This window comes from Bombina bombina, chromosome 5 (assembly GCF_027579735.1).
Source record: "Bombina bombina isolate aBomBom1 chromosome 5, aBomBom1.pri, whole genome shotgun sequence".
NCBI classification, from domain to species: Eukaryota; Metazoa; Chordata; class Amphibia; order Anura; family Bombinatoridae; genus Bombina; species Bombina bombina.
The window spans coordinates 542,929,899-542,950,964 of NC_069503.1; the positions used below are offsets into that span (position 1 = coordinate 542,929,899).

Consider the following 21,066-nt stretch of genomic DNA (forward strand, 5'->3'; position numbering starts at 1 on the left):
GCGTAGCAGTCCCACCCGCTCCTGCCCCCTCCCATCCCTCTCACGCCCCTCACACACAAAGAAGCTCCCTCTAGCGATGAGCCACCCACCCACCGCCTCCTTTCTATCCCTCCTACGCCACAAACTATCGGCACCATCGCTGAACGATGCGGAGAGGGCCACAAAATGGCCCTCTCTGCATCGGTTGCTTACCAGAGGGTAGTGCATGATGCCTTAATATTGAGATATCGCTGCAATACCCTGAAAGTGGATGGAAACCCCTGAGGACGTACAAGGTACGTCATTAATGACCGTTTTTTGTAGGATGTACCATGTATGACCTTGGTGGTTAAGGGTCCTGTGGACTAGAGTTGGGAAAAACTGCTTTAATAGTTAGCAAATATCAGTTGCAATACACTACTGCAATAATAAAAATGTATTAAAAGGCTACTGAACATAGAAATGTGTTGTGTCTGTGCCAAGAGTAGGTATCCAGACCGATTAATATTAAAAGGACATTAAACACTTTGAGATTTTAATATAAAATGATAAATCATATATAAAAACAACTCTGCAATATAATTTCATTTTTTTTTTTGCCCCTTTTCCTGTAATTCCATTCTGAAATTGTGAGCTTTTCAGTTCTTGTTAGAAATGGAAGTGCAGAACACTGTTATATTTCACACAGCCATTGGCTGCACACTTTATTGACCAGTTATAACTGTCCCTAATTGGCCACAGCAGAGAAGGTAACCTAAGTTACAACATGGCAGCTCCCATTGTTTTATAAACACTAAAACTTATTTTGTCAATATTTAAAGAACTGATGAAACTTTAAAAAATAAATCTACATGCTATTCTCAGACTAATATTTTCTTTAAATGCATCACTCTATCTAGCATTTATTTAGTGTTTAATGTCTCTTTACTTATATTGTAAACTCTCTAGGGAGCAGAGAATGCGATTCTTCTGCTCCAATCTGCCTTCCTTGTCTCATCATTATTTATTAAATCACTTGGCCCTGTGGAATTTGTTGGCACATTAAAAACAAAGATGAAATAAAAATAATATCAAATAATTATAACAACCTCTTTGGGATATAGTGGTATAATTAACTTATTATCTGGAATACAGTCTTTGGCGGATTTAATTTATTCTAGAGAAGACAATACCTTGACAATTTTAAGAATTATAGGAAATACTATTGCTGGTATATTTTAGTAACTACAGTGTGTGTGTATATATATATATATATATATATATATATATATATATATACTGTATATATATACACACATATACATATACACACACATAAAAACGTTTTATTATTATTAGCAGGTATTTGTAGAGCGCCAACAGATTCTGCAGCGCTCAAACATATTTCACTATATATGTATACGTATATGTATTTTATAAAGTTTTCCATTTTCACAAATGTTGTTTGACAAACAAAACAAGTACTAGAGCAGTTAGTATGAGAGTGATGAAATCTAATGTGGGTATTTTCCAACATTAAAAGAATGCAGTTTTTGTTATATAGATAATAAATCATTGTACCATAACTATTCCTTTGGGCAATCCCTAGCATTCTAACACAAAATCTTAAATAAGTCTCCAAGGGCTCATTTTGGTTATGATTAAAATGTCTTGAAAATCAGTCCCAATCTCATTAAAATACTTCCCCACCAACCCTTCGACTTTACCAAATTTATTAACTTTCTGTCCCTTCAATGCTTTGCTAAGCAGAAAAAAAATCCTACTGATACATTTATATATGTATTAATGCATAAAGAAACAGCTCTCCCTGCATTTTTGGCAGAAAATCATTTATAGCTCTCCTTGGACCAGGGAACAAAACAATTGAAAACAGCTGTGGACTGGACAATGTCTGAGAAACAGTTCTCAATGTCTATTAAAAACGCTGTAAACTCCACAAAGAGGTTGCACATTGCACTTTCTGCATATGCGTCCATACGTGCAAAACATGGCTCACAACTAAACAATCTTATCACATTTCAACTGCATCTCCAAATGAAATATATAATTACAGATAACAATGTTTAAAGGAAGAAGTAAATTTAAATTAACAAACAACAACCAAGCAGCTTTCAACAGGCACCAAATATACTAACAAAAGCAGCATGCTCAAAACTAGCACTTTAGAAGACTACTCCACTATAATTATTTATATCTATATATTCTCTCTCTCTCTCTCTCTCTCTCTCTCTCTTTCTATATATATATATATATATATATATATATATATATATATATATATATTTCTCTAAATAAATAAATATATATATATATATCTATATATACACATACATACATACATAAACACACACATATATATTCATTTTTAACTTGTAATAAGTGCGCTTCCCGACACACACAAAAAACTTACTTCTTACAAAGTTAATGTGAAAGTGGGAACGCAAACTACAACTCCATTCTTAATCTAGCCCTAAGTGTAAAAAAAAATCTAAATAAATTAAAGGTCAAACTGCTGCCACTGCGTGACATCTTTGGAGAAGCCAATGCAGACTTTTATGGAGTAGACAATAACTACTGCCATTTTGTTAGCAAAACATACATTCTGTTGAGGTCAGTTAGGGACAGATATGTAGGGTAAAGCTTGTAAAAACTGCAGGGTGCACTCCCAATTCTCAAAATTGTAAAGCCCACAAGTTTTAAAATACAGGGGGAAAAATTGTGTGTGTGTGTGTGTGTGGGTGGGGGGGATAATTATTGTTACAAGTTATTTGTAGAGAGCCAAGAGATTCTGCAGTGCTAATCAAACTATAATTCAGAGGGTTTTTTACTATGCCTAATTAGACTTTTTATATTACAATCTCAAAGTGTTTCATTTTACTTTTTGCACCAAAAGTAAAATGTCCTACATATCTATGTGCAAATAAAAACAACTGCCAGCTATACTCATCCCCTTGTTAGACAACATGAATTGACAAATATGGGGGAATGTAATGTGCCAAAATACTTTTAATCCAATTATCACAAGCCAAAGAAACCTCAATGACTTATTATGCTACTCTAAACTAAAGTTCAAGAAAGTAAAACTAAAATTGCAACTATGAAATGCAAAATTTAAACAAAGTAGGCTGCACATGTGTAACTCATTTTTTTAGGGTTGAAATGAAAGGGTAAAGGGACAGTCTACACCTTGGTCATCTTAAAGTCTTACCTTAGATTAAGCTGCATATAGTCTCCTGCACCTTTTCTATATAATGCAGCAGGAATGGTAAAAAGTTATTTTAAAATGAATATTGTTTGTCCATAATTGAAATGGCTGCCAAACTCAGACCACTGATGACATCATTATCTGGGCTGCATATGGCATCCAATCACAAAAGGCTCACTAGTTGGATTCAACAGACTGTCAATGCTATTCAGAAGAGTGCCTAGTTGCGGCCCAGATTGTGATGTCATCAGTGGGGTGACCTTGGCAGCCATTTCAAAGTGGCCAGAAATAATATTCATTTTTAAATAACTTTTTTTTTTACTGTTCCTCCTTTATGACATAGAAATGGTGCAGGAGGATATTTGCAGCTTAATCTAAGTTACAACTTTAAGATGACTAAGGTGTAGACTGTCCCTTTAATACAAAGACCAAAAGTTAGCAAAATTGTTTAATGAGTGGTAGAAGTGCAATTTCAAGTGTTACTTTTTTGTTTCTTTTTAAAGGAAATGGAAACCCCAAACTTTTCTTTCATGCTTTAGATAGAACATACAAATTTAAACAACTTTCCAATTTACTTCTATTATCAAATTTGCTTGTTATCCTTTGTTGAAGGAACAACAATGCACTACTGGCAGCTAGCTGAACACATCTAGTTAGCCAATCACAAGAGACAAATGTGGGCAGGCACCAATCAGCAGCTAGCTCCCACTAGTGTACAATATGTGCGCATTCTTTTTTTAAAAAAAAGGGATACTAAGAGAACGAAGCACATTTGAAAATAGAAGTGAATTTAAAAGTGTCTTAAAATTACACGTTCTATCTGAATCATGCTAGTTTAATATTGAGTTTCCTATCCCTTTAAAGCTGTGTATGGATTAAATTGATGGTCCACAAAGGGTGGGAGAAAGCACATAACACATAATTGTTAAAAAGATACTAGAAGTTGCAAATTACTAAGATCCTGTGTATGATGTACAGTGCTGGCACATAGTGACTGAACTAGTGCTGATGTTAAACACCAGATGTTATTGCAGATCTCAAACACTTGGGAAATAGCTAAATGTATCATTGCTCAGCTTAATAATGACTAATACAGTCCACCCAATCCCAACTGAAGGGTAGACTATTTTGTTCTGTATTGGGTTCCCTTATGTGAAACAAAGTTTATTATGTTTTATTGTACCCTATTGTATCAATGCAATGTTTTGTGGACCCAGGACATATTTTAAAACGAGAGAAATCTCAATGTATCCTTCCTGGTAAAATATTTTATAAATAAATAAATAATGTTGGTGACAAATTATGTAAAAGTATAGTTGATTGTAAAACATACCTTCACAACACAAATCGCAGGTATTTACTAAAGCAATGCCCGAAAACGGGAACTTCGCAACTCTGATAGCAAGTTCCACTCTCTTCCTCTGTGAGCCAAACCACCTAACACTTTTGCCATTCATCTTTTTATTTAAAGGGAAAGTCTACACCAGAATTTTTATTGTTTTAAAAGATAGATAATCCCTTTATTATCCATTCCCGTGTATCTAAGCCTCTGCAAACTGCCCCCTTATTTCAGTTCTTTTGACAGACATTCATTTTAGCCAATCAGAGCTAGCTCACCTGAACTCCACATGCGTGAGCACAGTGTTATCTATATGACACACATGAACTAATACCCTTTAGTGGTGAAAAACTGACAAACAGCCCTGAGAGAAGAGGTGGCCTTCAAGGGCTTAGAAATTAGCATATGAACCTCGTAGGTTTAGCTTTCAACTAAGAAAACCAAGAGAACAAAGCAAAATTGGTGATAAAAGTAAATTGGAAAATTGTTAAACATTACATTTTCTATCTGAATCATGAAAGTTTATTTTGGACTAGACTGTCTCTTTAAGCAAAAGAATTGTGGTGCTTATGAAGCATCTGTGTTTAGATAAGCATAAAAACCATTGTGACCATTTTTACACATCTTATGCTTCAGGTTTCTAATCTCACACATGCTCAGTTCATATTTTAACAAAAATAATCACATCTTGCTTTTATCAATATGTTAAAATATTGAACAAATCACAAACATTATGAAATATGTTCACAGATAGAATATAAACATAATTTGTATCTGTGATTGCAGTTTATTTGTTATAATTTTAAATAGTCAAAATTAAACTGTCATGATTCAGATGCAAATTTAAACAACTTTCCATTTATTTTTATCACATTTGCTTTGCTCTCTTGGTATTCTTTGTGGAAAGCTAAACCTAGGTAGGCTCATATGCTAATTTCTACGCCATTGAACTGCCTCTTATCTCAGTGCATTTTGACAGTTTTTCACAGCTAGACAGCGCTAATTCATAGATAACGTACTCACTTCTGTGGGTTATTTATGAGTCAGCACTATGGCTGTTAAAAGAATTGATATAAGAGGGCAGTCTGCAGGGCTTTGATACAAGGTAATCACAGAGGTAAAAAGTGTATTAATATAACAGCGTTGGTTATGCAAAACTGTGGAATGGGTAGTAAAGGGATTATCTATCTTTCAAACAATAATTCTTGAGTAGACTGTTCATTTAACACAAAATTAAAGAAAAGGGTTACATTTCACAATTTATAATTCAAGCTTGTTAGGAGACTATACCAACCTACACTCAAGAGGACAAGACTGTCATCAAGACTGAATAATATGTTGTCTGAAGCTCTCATTTCCCACTGACATTTTATTTTCTATGTTGGTCTGTTTGTGTGTTAATTATTGTGGTTTTAACAGGCAGGCTGATAAATACAAGCGCTTAGCATTGAATGGAATAATGTTGTTCAAACATACCTCACAACATTTGTGACTGGGCACCAGGTTCTCAGGGGGACTATCACCATTATGTGGGTGGGGCTGTGTTGGAAGGGTGTGGTCAGAGGTGGTTAGTGGGTGGGGTTGTGGGTGTGTCTGGTTGGTCATGGGTGTGCCTGGGCAGATTGTGGGTGTGTTTGGGCGTTCTGTGGGTGGGGCTAAGATAAATGCTGTAATTAAATGGACAGCGGGACATTGCTCAGAATCAGGGACTGTCCCTCTCAAGAAGCATTTTAGTAGCAAAATGTAGGTGGTTTGCAAATCAAGAGCAGTTCAGGGACACAAATATTTAAAGGGAACAGCAGACACTAAAAATACACATTAACATTCTTTTTAGTGCAATATTTTTTCAGTAGCCAAACTCCACCCAACACTTGCCTTATTTGAAGGTGCCAATCTGAGATTTATTCTGCAGACAACAAAGCTTGCCACTGTTGTAAAGTTAGTATAAAGTAAATTGCTTTGCGGCTGTTATCAGTTAAAGCCAAGTAGGGACAGATATGTAGCAGATTTAGCCTTTAGAAGCCATCAGGGTGCATTTCAAGGTTTGAGAATTAGAAAATACTAAATTTTCAGAGCTAAATTAAATGAAAAGGAGGCAAAATAAATAATGATAATTTATTGCAAAGCTGTTTCATTACACATAACTAAACATAATAAACATTTCAAGGTGTTTACTGTCCCTTTAAGAGCCAGGTGGAATACATGTCCCTGGAATACTTTGCTATGGCCTAGTAAAGAAAGGTGTAAATGTGCTTGTGCTCTGAGCTAAACAATCACTGTGTAGCATATTGGAGGGTGAGCTAAATGTGGCCAACAATTAATGTATTTTGCAAACTTGTAAATTTTTTCCTTAATTTAACATTTATAGGGGGACTGGAAAGAAAGCTCAGAATTAAAAAGTGCATGACTGCATTTAAATTTAAAATAGAAGCACTATTGCAGTGTACTACCAGTAACAAAAATGCATCTAGTAAAAGTTATTACATGCTTTGAGTGCCCTGAGTGTATTGCGTCTGAACCACTGCTGACTCTCTAAAGGTGTGATCTTTGAATGCTAGGGCACAGCATATGTGCATATACCTTTGAAAAATAGTTTTAACTTTTACTAGAATATTTTTTTCTAATGGACGCTTATTGCAAAATATATTCCATTTCAAATATAAATACACATATGCACATTCTAATTTTGACCTTACTATCCCTTTAACATTGCTAAGAGAACAAAAACATTTACATATCAAACTCTAAAAGATTGTATTCAAAGCCGAAACCAGATAAAGTATACCCTTAAAAAAAGAAAAACTGTGGATAAAACCATACTACACCCATAGAAAAGTAATTGTTATTTTTAACACCACATGGTGTATTGCAGACTCAGGTCATTTAAAAAGTAAAGCCTAGAAAGTGATGGCAGGCCGGACGTAGCAATCAGTGTGGATCTCTATCACTAGTCGATTACAAATCTGTAATCTGTGCCAAGTTTTTTTTTTTCTTTTTTGGAACCGGACGACAAACAGATGTGAGTAACGCATGAAGTCTTTCCAGATTTCATAGTCTAAAAACCCCGCTTGACCAGAGTAAGCAGCTGCTTCCTGTGATTTTTAGATACAAGCCAACACTTACAAATTTAAGGAAGGCTTTTGGCCTTAGGTCAACCACTAACCAGTTTAAAATTCAGGGATGAATATGGCAGTGGGCGGTATAGAAGGAAACAGGTACAAAACCAAACACACACAAGCGAATATAAGCTACAAAACAACATAAAGAACATTCAAAATAAACCAAATAAATAATCACAGACATAAAAATCAATTTTTAACCAGAGTCTAAGGAGGAATAAACAGAGGAAAACCCTCCCATATTAAATTTCTAAAAGAATGAGAAAGAGATGGTAAAACGATGAGTAAGGGAACCACAGAAGTGGTGACAATAGCAGAGAATAATGGGGAAATAATCTTCTTTGATGCTAAAGCTAACACACTCCTCGTCTTGTGGGTCAGTGGAAAAAGGTTCCCCTGCCCTACCCCATATAAATATTTCCTGGATCAATACGTAGGGGGCTACTTATCAAGCCGTCTACTTTTCTGGCTTCGCCGGCCCAATACGTCCGCCTAAGCTCGCCTACCTTCGCCGCCGCGGACCTTGAATACGTTCGCCTAAGTTATCAAATAAAGCTGTCAAAAAGCCGCGGGGCGATGAGCAGCGGACTGTGACAGTTATCACTCATCCGATCTCGCTGCCCTTCGGCTTTTTCCCAGCTTTATTGCTAGCCTGTCACTAAGCACTCACACTAAACTACACTGTTCTACCCCCTATACCGGCGCCCCCGGAGGCCCCCGCAACTAAATAAAGTTACCAACCCCTAAACCGCCGCTCCTAGACCCCGCCGCAACTCTTATAAATGTATTAACCCCTAAACCGCCGCTCCTAGACCCCGCCGCAAGTCTTATAAATGTATTAACCCCTAAACCGCCGCTCCCGGACACCGCTGCCACCTACAGTATACCTAGTAACCCCTATCCTGCCCCCCCTATACCGTCGCCCTCTATAATAAAATTATTAACCCCTATCCTGCTGATCCCGCACCTCTCCGCAACTAAATAAATAGTTTAACCCCTAAACCGCCGCTCCATGAACCCGCCGCAACCTATAATAAATTTATTAACCCCTATCCTGCCCCCCACTACGCCGCCGCCACTGTAATAAAATGATTAACCCCTAAACCTAAGTCTAACCCTAACCATAACGCCCCCCTAACTTAAATATTAATTAAATAAATCTAAATAAATTAACTCTTATTAACTAAATGAATCCTATTTAAAACTAAATACTTACCTTTAAAATAAACCCTAATATAGCTACAATATAAATAATAATTATATTCTAGCTATCTTAGGATTTATTTTTATTTTACAGGTACCTTTCAATTTATTTTAACCATGTACAATAACTATTAAATAGTTATTAACTATTTAATAGCTTACCTAGCTAAAATAAAGAGAAATGTACCTGTGAAATAAATCCTAACCTAAGTTAAAATTACACCTAACACTACACTATACTTTAATAAATTATTCCTATTTAAAAATAAATACTTACCTGTAAAATAAACCCTAAGATAGCTACAATGTAATTAATAATTATATTATAGCTATCTTAGGATTTATATTTATTTTACAGGTAACTTTGTATTTATTTTAGCTAGTTAGAATAGTTATTAAATAGTTATTAACTATTTAATAACTACCTAGCTAAAAGAAATACAAAATTACCTGTAAAATAAATCCTAACTTAAGTTACAATTAAACCTAATACTACACTATCATTAAATTAACTAAATAAACTACCTACAAAGAACTACAATGAAATACAATTACATAAACTAACTAAAGTACAAAAAATAAAAAAAGCTAAGTTACAAAAAATAAAAAATTAAGTTACAAACATGTTAAAAATATTACAACAATTTTAAGCTACTTACACCTAATCTAAGCCCCCTAATAAAATAACAAACCCCCCCAAAATAAAAAAAATCCCTACCCTATTCTAAATTACATAAATTTCAAAGCTCTTTTACCTTACCAGCCCTTAAAAGGGCCATTTGTGGGGGCATGCCCCAAAAAGTTCAGCTCTTTTGCCTGTAAAATAAAAATACAACCCCCCCCCCAACATTAAAACCCACCACCCACATACCCCTAATCTAACCCAAACCCCCCTTACAAAAACCTAACACTAATCCCCTGAAGATCATCCTACCTTGAGTCGTCTTCACTCAGCCGAGCCACCGATGGAACTGAAGAGGACATCCGGAGCGGAAGAAGTTAATCCTCCAAGCGGCGCTGAAGAAATCTTCCATCCGATGAAGTCATCATCCAGGCGGCGCTGAAGAAGTCTTCGATCCGGCCGATGTCATCTTCAAAGAGGCGCTGAAGAGGTCTTCTATCCGGGCGAAGTCATCTTCCAAGCCGGGTCTTCAATCTTCCTTCCGCCGACGCGGAACCACCTTCTTCACCGACGGACTACGACGAATGACGGCTCCTTTAAGGGACGTCATCCAAGATGGCGTCCCCTCAATTCCGATTGGCTGATAGGATTCTATCAGCCAATCGGAATTAAGGTAGGAAAATCTGATTGGCTGATGGAATCAGCCAATCAGATTGAGCTCGCATTCTATTGGCTGTTCCGATCAGCCAATAGAATGCAAGCTCAATCTGATTGGCTGATTGGATCAGCCAATCGGATTGAACTTGAATCTGATTGGCTGATTCCATCAGCCAATCAGATTTTCCTACCTTAATTCCGATTGGCTGATAGAATCCTATCAGCCAATCGGAATTGAGGGGACGCCATCTTGGATGACGTCCCTTAAAGGAGCCGTCATTCGTCGTAGTCCGTCGGTGAAGAAGGTGGTTCCGCGTCGGCGGAAGGAAGATTGAAGACCCGGCTTGGAAGATGACTTCGCCCGGATAGAAGACCTCTTCAGCGCCTCTTTGAAGATGACATCGGCCGGATCGAAGACTTCTTCAGCGCCGCCTGGATGATGACTTCATCGGATGGAAGATTTCTTCAGCGCCGCTTGGAGGATTAACTTCTTCCGCTCCGGATGTCCTCTTCAGTTCCATCGGTGGCTCGGCTGAGTGAAGACGACTCAAGGTAGGATGATCTTCAGGGGATTAGTGTTAGGTTTTTGTAAGGGGGGTTTGGGTTAGATTAGGGGTATGTGGGTGGTGGGTTTTAATGTTGGGGGGGGTTGTATTTTTATTTTACAGGCAAAAGAGCTGAACTTTTTGGGGCATGCCCCCACAAATGGCCCTTTTAAGGGCTGGTAAGGTAAAAGAGCTTTGAAATTTATGTAATTTAGAATAGGGTAGGGATTTTTTTTATTTTGGGGGGGTTTGTTATTTTATTAGGGGGCTTAGATTAGGTGTAAGTAGCTTAAAATTGTTGTAATATTTTTAACATGTTTGTAACTTAATTTTTTATTTTTTGTAACTTAGCTTTTTTTATTTTTTGTACTTTAGTTAGTTTATGTAATTGTATTTCATTGTAGTTCTTTGTAGGTAGTTTATTTAGTTAATTTAATGATAGTGTAGTATTAGGTTTAATTGTAACTTAAGTTAGGATTTATTTTACAGGTAATTTTGTATTTCTTTTAGCTAGGTAGTTATTAAATAGTTAATAACTATTTAATAACTATTCTAACTAGCTAAAATAAATACAAAGTTACCTGTAAAATAAATATAAATCCTAAGATAGCTATAATATAATTATTAATTACATTGTAGCTATCTTAGGGTTTATTTTACAGGTAAGTATTTAGTTTTAAATAGGAATAATTTATTAATGTATAGTGTAGTGTTAGGTGTAATTGTAACTTAGGTTAGGATTTATTTCACAGGTACATTTCTCTTTATTTTAGCTAGGTAAGCTATTAAATAGTTAATAACTATTTAATAGCTATTGTACCTAGTTAAAATAAATTGAAAGGTACCTGTAAAATAAAAATAAATCCTAAGATAGCTAGAATATAATTATTATTTATATTGTAGCTATATTAGGGTTTATTTTAAAGGTAAGTATTTAGTTTTAAATAGGATTCATTTAGTTAATAAGAGTTAATTTATTTAGATTTATTTAATTAATATTTAAGTTAGGGGGCGTTAGGGTTAGGTTTAGGGGTTAATCATTTTATTACAGTGGCGGCGGCGTAGTGGGGGGCAGGATAGGGGTTAATAAATTTATTATAGGTGGCGACGGTGTAGGGGGGGCAGATTAGGGGTTAATAAATGTATTATAGGTGGCGACGGTGTAGGGGGGGCAGGATAGGGGTTAATACATTTAATATAGGTTGCGGCGGGTTCAGGGAGCGGCGGGTTAGGGGTTAATACATTTATTATAGTTGCGGTGGGCTCCGGGAGCGGCGGTTTAGGGGTTAATATGTATAGAGTAGCTTGCGGTGGGCTCCGGGAGCGGCGGTTTAGGGGGTAATAACTTTATTTAGTTGCGGCGGTGTAGGGGGGGTCAGATTAGTGGGGTTTAGACTCGGGGTACATGTTAGGGTGTTAGGTGTAGACAGCTCCCATAGAAATCAATGGGATGTCTGTCAGCAGCGAACTTGTACTTTCGCTATGGTCAGACTCCCATTGATTCCTATGGGATCCGCCGCCTCCAGGCTGGCGCTTTGAAAACCAGGTACGCTGGGCCGTAAAAGTGCCGAGCGTACCTGCTAGTTTTTTGATAGCTAGCAAAAGTAGTGAGAATGTGCCGCACTTGTGTGCGGAACATCTGGAGTGACGTAAGAATCGATCTGTGTCGGACTGAGTCCGGCGGATCGAAGCTGACGTCACAAAATTCTACTTTTGCCGGTCTCGAGCCTTTGATAACTAAGGCGTATCAGCCTCGCCACAAATACGCTGCGGAATACGCAGCGTATTTGAGGTTGACGGCTTGATAACTACCCCCCCTTGTGTTTAATATGAATATTATATGTGATAGGTATGCTTTTCGGCAAAGGATATCAAGAACTAAACACATTTAATAATATAAGTAAATAAAACGTGTACACTTCAGATGATCCATTACATTTTAATTTTGACTTTTTTTTATCCCTTTAAATCTTAAAATTCCCGGATGGGTATTAGGTCTATGTGGATTCTTGAGGTTGTAACTGAGGAGTAAAAAAGGGAGGGTCGTCTGGACTTTATACAGTTGCAAGAAAAAGTTTGTGAACCCTTTTGAATTACCTGGATTTCTGCATTGATAACTCAAACAAATGTGGTCTAATGACTTTATTAAAGGGACACAAAAACAGACAGAGAATACAATTTGAAAGAACTTTCCAGTTTGCTTCTATTATCACATTTTCTTTGTTTTGTTGTTATCCTTTGTTGAAAAGCAGTTATGCAAGCTCAGGAGTGTGCACGTGTTTGAAGCACTATATGGCAGCAATTTTGCAAAAATGTTATACATTAGCAAGAGCATTAGATGGCAGCACTGTTTCCTGTCATGAAGTGCTTCAGGCATGTGCATGCTTCCTACATAGGTATGTCTTCAACAAAGAATAACATGAGTACAAAGCAAATTTGATGATAGAAGTAAATTGGAAACTTTTTTAAAAATTGTATTCTCTATCTGAATTATAAAATAAAACTTTTGGGTTTCATGTCCCTTTCACTTGTAGATCCTCTTTTAGCAGCAACCATTTCTACCAAACATTTCCTGTAGCTGCTAATAAACAACTTTAGGGAGGAATGGTCCAAAATTCATCCTTACTTATCTGCTTAAGCTCATCAATATTTCTGGGTTGTCTTGGTTGCACAGCCATCTTCAGGTGATGCCACAGCAGATCAGGACTCTGGCATGGCCATTCCAAACAACAAAAATCTTTTTCAGCCATTTTTTAGTTGATTTACTTGTGTACTTTGGGTCATTGCCTTGTTGCATCCAACCTCTTGGAAGCTTGAAGTCATGGACTGCAGTCAGGTCATTCCCCTGTAAAATGTCTTGATATGCTTTTCATTGCAAGGTGTCCAGTGCATAGAGTTGTGCATTTTTTGCCAAAAAGTAAAATTTTTGTTTCATCTGTCCATAGTACATTTTCCCAGAAGCATTGTGGAACATCCAGGTAGTTTTGGGCAGAAGTAGTTTTGGGCAGAAGTAGTTTTCTTCATGGTATCCTTCCTTGAACACCATTCCTGTTCAGGTTTTTTTTTCTGTCAGTGGGCACAAGGAACAAAGACTTTTACAGTTTTATGGAGGACTATTGCCGATACACTTGAGTTCTTTCTCACCTTGTTCACGATTGCCTGTTGTGCTATTAGAGTGATATTTGAAGGACGCCCATTTCTTGGGAGAGTAGCAACAGTCCTGAATTTTCTCGATTTGTAGCCATTTTGTCTTATCGTGGATTGATAAACAACCAGGTCTTTAGCAATGCGTTGTAACCTTTTCCAGCTTTGCACATCTCTACAATGAGTCTGCTAAGATCCTTTAAAAGTTGTTGGGATTGATGCATGGTTTACACTAACCAATCTTTTTTGAGAAGAACAGATTTGTCAGTAAACAGGCTTTGTGTGCCTTTATTTAAAGGGCAGGGCACCTGTGCAACCCACACTCCCAAACAAATCTGTTTACTTGAAACACCTCCAGATTTTGGAGAAGCGGTTAAAACTTTTTTCCAGCCTGTACAGTGAAGGATTACTCAAAATGTATCATCATTGCAGGCGAACAGGTTCGCAAGTAGTGCACCTATCGGCCTGCAATCGCCACTTTCAATGTTGCAAGTTTCTTGTTCACCCCTTGCACCTGTGCAGCTAATTGCGCAAAAGCAGGGCATACCAATCACCCGGAATGAACGAGTGGCCAAGAGGCAAAAGAAGCAGTTTCTTCTTTTTAAATATGTGGCTGGAAGTTTGCTCAATCTAACCTGCATAGTCTAAATAATTTACTGCAATGTCTTCAATAAAAATGTAAAAAAGTACAACTCTTTGTGAGTTATCAGTTTAGTCAGATAGTGTTTGTCTACAATTGAAACTTAGATGAAGATCAGACTACATTTTATGAGTAATCAGTGCAGAAATCCAGGTAATTCCAAAGGGTTCACAAACTTTTTCTTGCAACTACGTATGTAAAAACAGAAACAAGACATTTCATTTATATTTCAAGCAAATATCTGAATCTGTGGTTTCATTGATCAAAATCATACTCATAGAAAATAAACCTTTATTCATAGGTTGAGAGACTGATGTGCGATCATCATCGGAGCTAATTTTAAGCACAATTTCAAGCAGTTCTCAGTCAGTAGGCCAAGAAGATCACATTATGATGCGACGAAAATGAAGATCCAGCAATCCGTATTGACCACCTCGGCAACATTCTTTAGACACAGGAGATTTGCATTTTCCCCCCCACATAGACACACTGGAGACAAACACACTGCAACAGTAGTCTATAGCTTCCTGCTGAGCACTGTAGCTTATTAAAACCACAGAGTGCTGATTAATCATAATTTGTAATAAAAAACAGAAGACTCATAAGGTGTCAAACAATATAGACTGCTTTGTGTGAACCTGTTTATAAACACATTAGTGCAGGGTTTTCAGTTGAACATGATCTTTTCTGGGAGCTGCCAAAAACATTCAGGTGTCATTTAGGACTTTAAAAGAATCATTCATGCCCTAATATTAGTGTTATTCTTGGTGTGGTTAAGATCAGCAATTTAAAAAATAATAATCTTTAACAGAATTGGCGTTTCCGGTAACATGAGGCTCAGCAAGTACTTTCTTCTCTCAGGAATTCAACTGATTCCTAATTTGAGCCTTAGGAGTTCTATAAAACCCCACAAAAATTTTGTTGAGTGACAGACGCTGACTAGATCAATGATTAAAATTCACAAAACATTTAAGGTGATTTAACAACAAATCTTGCATATTTCTGAAGGGCCTTTTCTGTGCTTTGTTAAAGGGACATGAAACTTGTTATAAACTTACAACTACATTTATGATATTTTGTCCATATTATCTAATAAGAAACAGATACAGGAGGTTATGTTTGCACTGAATTACTATCTGATCAGTGTTTTATTTGACAGAGTGTGTTAGCTCCAAAGATGCTAAAAATAGATTACTGATATGACTTCTCTATTAAGAAGGGATAAAAAGGTCATAATTGATTGAACTGTGCATAGGTGCATTTCAATGTGAAATAGCAAAATGTATGCTTACCTGATAAATTATTTTCTTTTCTGGCATGGAGAGTCCACAAATCCATTCAATTACTAGTGGGAATTCAACTCCTGGCCACCATGTGGAGGCAAAGAACACCCCAGCAGAGCTGTTAAGTATCACTCCCACTTCCCATAAACCCCCAGTCATTCAGCTGAAAAAATACGGAAAGAGAAGATGAGACAAGGGTATAGAGGTGCCTGAGGTTGGAAAAATATACAAAAAGCCGTCTTAAAATTAAATCAAGGGTGGGTCGTGGACTCTCCATGCCAGGAAAGAAAATAATTTATCAGGTAAGCATACATTTTGTTTTATTTCCAATGGCATAGAGAGCCCACAAATCCATTCAATTACTAGTGGGAACCAATACCCAAGCTAGAGGACACAGAATTGAAGGGAGGGAGAACAAGAATTCACCACCACTTGAACTATCCTCCCAAGCCTTTTGGAAAAAGTATGCAACACGGACCAAGAGGCCGCCTTGCAGGTCTGTTCCACTGAAGCCTAATTTATAAAGGCCCAAGAAGAAGAGATAGCCCTAGTGGAATGAGCCGTAATTCTCTCAGAAAGCTAATGTCCATCTGTCTTATAAGCCAACCGAATAACACTTCTCAAATAGAAGAAGTGGCCTTCAGACCCTTACGTTTACCAGAGAATACAATAAAAATGGGCAGGAGATTGTCGAAAATCTCCAATTGATTGCAGATAAAACTTCAGAGCACGCACAACATCCAGGATGCAAAAGACGGTCCTTCTGAAAAGGATTAGGATAGAACGAAGGAACAACATTTCCCTGATTGATATTGTGGTCCGACAACCCCTTCGAAAGAAATCCCAATTTGGTACAAAGGACCTCTTATCCACATCAAAATAAGGTAAGAGGGACACACACTGCAGAGCCGAAAGCTTTGAAACTCTACGTTCAGAAGAAAAAGCTAGAGGAAAACAAAATTTTTCCAAGAAAATAATTTAATATTAACTGAGTGCATAGGCTCAAAACGAGCCTGTTGCAGAACTCTAAAAACAAGATTAAGGCTCCATGGAGGAGCAACAGAACAGAAACACAGGCCTGATTCTGCTATGGCCTGAACAGAGTATTGAACATCTGGTAAGTCAGCAAGACTAGATTCACGCTAGAAAAAAGTGTACACCATACTTAATGGTAAATCTAGCGAGATAAAGCATTACAAGTTTGAATCATAGATCCATCACCTATCAGAAAAAAAACTTGTCTAGACAAGACTAGAAGTTCAATCTTCAAGTAGATAGCTTCCAAGAATCTAGGTTTGAACAAAGAAAAAGACATTGCATTAGAAGGTTCTTCCTCAGAGGCAATTTCCACAGAGAAAAGGATGACATCTATACCAGATCCACAAACCAAATTCTGCAAAGCCAAGCAGGGGCGAATAGAATCACTGAAACCTGCCCTATTTTGATTCAGGCTAAAAACCAAGGAAGATTGGCAATGGTAGAAAAGACCTTGATCTGGATCCGATATGGGAGCCAAGAGATTAGACAAAAGCTATCAAGATCAACTCCGGAACCCCCACCTTAGGGTTAGCCTAGAGAATACATTCGGATAAATAAGACCACTTCTTATGGGACTTTCCTCTTCATTCATCACTGCCCTTGTAAAGGCAGGCCCAGGAGAAAATAGAGAAAAAACCCTCAAGGCAGCCCAGCACAGATAGAAACGTCACTATCTGTCACCTGGGTGAAACGATTGCCTGCTCAGATAAGCCACCTTCCAAATGCCGAAGGATCCAAGACACCTCCTTCATCCTATGGAACTTCTTAGCCTCCCTGATGGTTGAAAAAGCACTGAAGAGATATTATCTGATAGAATTCTGATAAACCAGACCAAACTCAGATAAGGCCAAACAATCGGCTCATTGAAAATTGCTCTCAATACAAGGAAAAATAAAGGAAAGACAGACTCCGACTGAATCTAGCTTTATTGAGCTCCACAGGAACCCCAAACCGCGCCTCAGCCTCAAAAACTGGCCAGGAAGGTTCAAGAAGTTGACCCTTGGGATAGAAGGTACTGAGAGAGCCCACAGGACAGAAAGCCTTCCATAAAGATGTCTAGAACTATCTTCTGAGAAAAGTCCGAATTGACTCTGTTCCATTACTGAGTAAGCATAACTGTAGAGAACTCAGATGGAAACGAATAAAAGGACATCATTAGACCAATAACTTGCGTCCCGGAAAGGAGTCGCAATTCCTAGAGCTCTAGCTACTGCCAGAAGAGCTCCTAGACTCTTTGAAAAGACTTCTAGGGCTGAGGCAAGGCCGAAGGTCAGGGCCACAAAGCAAAAGCGTTCAAGATTAACCCTTATAACACATAATAGTCCTGCACGCTCAAAGAAATCACAAAAGAGAAGAGATTTATTTTAAGAACCCCAGGCTCCATTATCCAAAAAAGATAAAGAAAAGGTAACCTTTGAAGTGCTTAAACCTTCTACCAAGAAGGAAAATAGCATTTACCTTGGAACCTTAGCTTATCGAGCCAGCACAGATCCCATGTCCGACAGAACCATCTGACAAGGACCCTGAGAAAAATGAAAAGCAGATAAACCGACCTTGGATTTCTATATGTGGGATAGAATAAAGGATGGAGAAGAAACAAGGACTATCCTGTTGACCCCCGAACAGCAAACATATGCCACAGCTCTTACTGAAGAGAAAGTACTTGGACAAAGCAAGACCCCAAGGACATCCAGCTGCAGCAGTTGGATTCAAAGCAACAACCTTAGAGATGCAAAGCCAGAAGCTAAAAAATTTGTATACAACAGCCCCAGGCATAATACCCTCTCGGATGAGAATATATCCTGAATCCTACCTAGGAAAACAGGAAGAAGATAACCTATTAGTGTCCTAAGATCACTAATAAGGATAAGCATATTACTTAGGACCATACAAGATTACCTGAAGCAGCATTCTCTTAAGTTGACTGAACAACTACATTAAAAGAGATTAAAAAAAAAAAGTTACATGAAACAATGCTTGTCACAGATATGAGAAAAATCACCTCCAAAGAGAGAGATTTCAAATTGTGTCCATATAGATAAAATAAGAAAACATATGTATTATACATGGAACAATACATTTGCAGACATAAGTAAGATTAATATTGAGTCCTTTATACAAACGGTAGGGCAACATAAAAATAAACATATTCGTGCCCTAAGCACACTAAGTAAATGCAACCACGAGAGCTCTGTCATGCCCCATCGGGTCTTGAACTCAGGACTCTCAGGTTGTAACCCAGAGACATTTCAATGAGACACCAAAGTGCTTTTATAAATCACAGATATAGCAAAAATCACTTAAAAAATATAAGAGATTATAAATCTGTTACTTTGGACAATACAGGCAATTACAGAAGAAATAAAAAAAACATATGATTGTACATAATAAATCCACTACTACCACAAGAGAAGTCTCTTCACTGAGATAAACTTAGCCCTTAGTAAAAGAAGAATTAGATAATCATATAGGGGACCACCCACCTAAATATGATTCTACATATCTCAAAAGAAAAGGCAACAATAAAAGGTATGTAACGCTTATCCTAGAGAAGGATTCAGTCCCAGGTAAATATAACTTTCATATGATAAAGGATAAATAAAGCCCTTAGGCAAATAAGAAAGCTTAAACCTGTATATGCTGATTAAATATAGTTATGAACCTCATAAATTACCATATGAAGGTAAATAAAAGGATGAAGTAACATCAAATCACCACTAGATGGCACCAAAACACCAAGAGTGATTAAAGGGGCAGTAAACCTAGAACCTTAGCGCCAGCTTTGTAAAGCAAAGGGTTAGATAGATATTTTACAACGAAAACAGAACGCCACTCCTGGCTCTACTGAGTGGGTCTGTTTTCTTCTCCTAAGTGCATCGCGGCACGCTGTTTAATCACAGCCGGCCCGATTGCGCTATTAAACTCAATGTAGCTCACTCGCGATACCAGACCAGTGCGGGAGTGAGCTACATTGAGTTTAATAGCGCGATCGGGCACGCTGTGACTAGACAGCCTGCCCGCGATGCGCTTAGGAGAAAAAAACAGACCTGCTCAGTAGAGCCACGGGTGGCGTTCTGTTTTCGTTGTAAAAATATCTATCTAACCCTTTGCTTTACAAAGCTGGCGCTAAGCTAATGTTATATAACTCTGCACAATGTGCCGAATTATATAACATTATTTGCTAGGTTTACTGCCCCTTTAAGAAACATAATACCAATTATATTGTAAAATCAAATTTCCTGAAAAAACAGAGAAATTGAACATAGCAAAAAAGGCACCCCTGCAGGACTAATTAGATAATCAAGAGTCCCTATAAACAAGAGGGGATACTGCTACCCTTCATATCCGTCTAACATGTAAACTGAAACTATGAATGATGACAGTCATGAAATACACAGTATGAAAAGGGACAAACTAAAAATCTGATTAAACTCTGAAGTATACTCAGATTAGCTCCATCACTTTGAAACTGTGACAAAGAGCTTGAATCACAAACAAGACAAGCGCTCTACCAAGTCCCTTGAAGGATCTGCCCAAAATAGGAGGTTATGTATACTAAACCCCGAGATGTGCTGCAGAACTCTAACTTAATGCTAATCAAGAACATTCCCAGAGGCATTGAATGCATTCAAACCTGTAACCTGATGGCTGTGTGACTATAAGGCAGGTGTTTTTACTAGTTTGCCATCTGGGATTTAGCTCTCACTGATATTTCCTACAAGTACCAGGAAAATTAAATCCAGCCCACACCGCGAATATAAAGAGCGGAAGAGAAACAGGGCTAAAAACAGCGTGTAATGTGATCGCCGCAAAAAGTAAGAGGAGTATAGAGAGCGCCCGCCATCATCAGCATTCAAAATAGGCCACTCCCAAGTAACGGCCTTTCGTTCTACTGCGCTCGAATATCAACTGCGCCGTAAATTTAAGTGAAAAAGAGACGCCATATTTAACATTGTCACAATCACAACATAAAGCATGATCTAGGCAGGGATTGATACAATGGATATGCCATCAGCTGCACTCAGTAGCCATATGGCTTAAGGCACTGGAGGACTTTCTGAAAGCGTCCACAGACATGTACATGTCACAAACAAGTCGGCTGGGTTCCGCATAGAAAAAAACAAATAGGGGACAAGGAAATCTGCTCCTGTCACAAACCCACTTACAAAAAGTGGGTCTAATGCCCATAGAGAATTAAACGCATAATAGCCCAAATGATCGGGCGAAATAGGGCCCAAAATTATCAGACTTGTGCTAAACTTTTGTACTGCCAGCTGCTCCCTGTGGAAAGC

The 21,066-nt window shown here is 37.7% G+C and overlaps 1 protein-coding gene across 6 annotated transcripts in view; it reads right to left on the reverse strand.

Annotated features, from left to right (window-relative positions):
• Positions 1-21,066, reverse strand: part of LOC128660571 (triple functional domain protein) — a 763,036-nt gene that overhangs the window by 184,596 nt on the left and 557,374 nt on the right. The gene's annotated exons all lie outside the window — the stretch shown is intronic.